Raw genomic sequence first — 2,149 nt, 5'->3', positions numbered from 1 at the left:
AAGCATTTGTGCTTGTCCTCTTTTTTATTGAGATGTGAAAGTTTATCATTTTTCCTTGAGGTTACCCCATGATTTATAATTTTCTTCCTGAGTTTAGAACAATCCATTCTATCTTGCAACTCTCTTGATTTCCTCACCATTTAGAACTTCTGTAACTACATTATTTTTTCCCTCTTTTTGTTTTGTAGTTGTCCTCATTTGTCAATTGATGTCTCTGGTTCCCTGTTTACTTTCTGGTATGCTTATTTTACTTTGGATACTTCCATAACTGGATTGGTTTCTGGGTTAAGTCATCCTGTGTATTAATGGTTAGTTTTTATTTGCTATTATTGGTTCTCTGTTCAAAGGACTCCCTTTAGTATCTCTTGTAAGAGTGGTCTGATTTTTAAAAATTCCCTTAATTCCTGCTTATCTGGAAATCTCCTAATTTCACCATCATATCTGTGGGACAATTTTGCCAGGTATTTACTTCTAGGTTGGAAATTTTTTTCTTTCAGAATTTTATATATACCACCCCATTGCCTTCTTGCCTGCATGATTTCTTATGAGAAACCAGAGCTTAGTCTTATTGGTTGCCTTTTGTATGTAACTTTTCATTTTTCCCATGCTACTTTCAAGATTCTTTTTTGTCTTTGGTTTTGGTGAGTTTGATGATGATATGTTTTGGTGATTTGCTTTTGGGATCATTGGACTTCCTGAATGGATGTATTCCATCTTTCATCATATCAGGGAAATTCTCTTCCAACAAATGTTTGACCATATTCTCTGTGGTTTTATTTTTCTCTTCATGTTCTGGAATTCTGATTATATGTTGGTTAATACTTTTGATTGTATCCCACATGAACCTTAGGCTTTCTTCACTTTGTTTTTATCTTTTTTCTGATTGATCCCTTTCCAAAGAAGTATTCAGGTATTTGTCTTCAATCTCATTAATTCTGTCTTCCATTGCATCAATTCTACTCCTTTGCCCTTTCAATGTGTTATCTATTTCTCAAAATTTAGTATTAATCTGGATTTTAATCTGTAGATTTTGTATCATTTCTAATTTTTCATTTATTTTGTCATTTTGCTGTTGCATTTTCCTCTGAAATCGTTCTAGGGTATTGTCTATGTTTTCCTTAATTTTGTCTGTGTTTTCCTTGATCTGTCTCTCAATCTGTTGAAGGTATCGAAATATAATTCTTTTATATTCCTTTTCAGGGAGTTCCAATGCTGCTTCTTTCTCAGGGATGTGCTCTAGATATGTGTCCTGCTCCCTAGTTTCTACTGCTCTATCTTGCTTCTTTGTGTGGACTATGATGGTCTGTTGTCTCTGAGATATTGTGACTATTGTATTTATATTTAATTGACAATTGCATGTTGGAGTGATTCTCCCAAGGTTTTCATTTTCTTTGTTTTGTTTGGCTGTATCTGAGTAAGCCTGTGCTCCTCTATTCACTATTTGGCAGCACTTATGCACTCACCACCTGTCTCCTGGTGGGTGTGATAGAGAATGAGAGTGGCTGCACAAATCTCTAGTAATTCTTTGTGAAGAACAGTTAAGGCTGGGTCAGGCTCTTATTGGTGGTTATGCATCACTTGCCAATGGGTGCAGAAGCAAGTGATGGCTCTCACCCAATAAGTGGACCTGCAGGAGGTACTGGTGTGATTCAGTCATATGGGCAGAGTTGCTGTCTTCCACTCAGTTAGACAAAAACAACAATCAAAAAACCATCAGAAAAGTAAAAGCAAAAAGACAAAAAACACACATTGCATAAAAACACAGGAAGAATCACCAAAAAGCAAGAAGAAAAATAAAAGGAAGAGGAAAGGCAATATATGAGGGGAAATAGTTAAAGAAATACTTTAAAAAGCCAAAAGAAATATGAATAGAAAAAGGGGAAAAAACACAATATCTGGGGAGGGTGCAATAAAGGAAAAGAGGTAGAGTAGGAGAATAATGAAGAGAAAATGGAAAAAAATGCAAAAAGGTAAACAAGGAATGGGGAGAGCCATGAGAAAGAAAAAAATGGAAACCAGGAAAAGGCAAGGAAAAAAAAAAGCTGAAACCTGGAATCTTGGAAAGGAAGAAGAAAGAATACTAATAAAAAGGATGAAAAATAATGATAATAATAATAATTTTAAAACAAACTAAAAGAAAAGAAAAATA

This window comes from Orycteropus afer, unplaced genomic scaffold (genome assembly GCF_000298275.1).
Source record: "Orycteropus afer afer isolate SDZICR_OR568_19922 unplaced genomic scaffold, OryAfe1.0 scaffold00520, whole genome shotgun sequence".
Classification (NCBI taxonomy): domain Eukaryota; kingdom Metazoa; phylum Chordata; class Mammalia; order Tubulidentata; family Orycteropodidae; genus Orycteropus; species Orycteropus afer.
The sequence above is the reverse complement of the archived record's forward strand: the minus strand, read 5'-3'. Positions refer to the sequence as shown.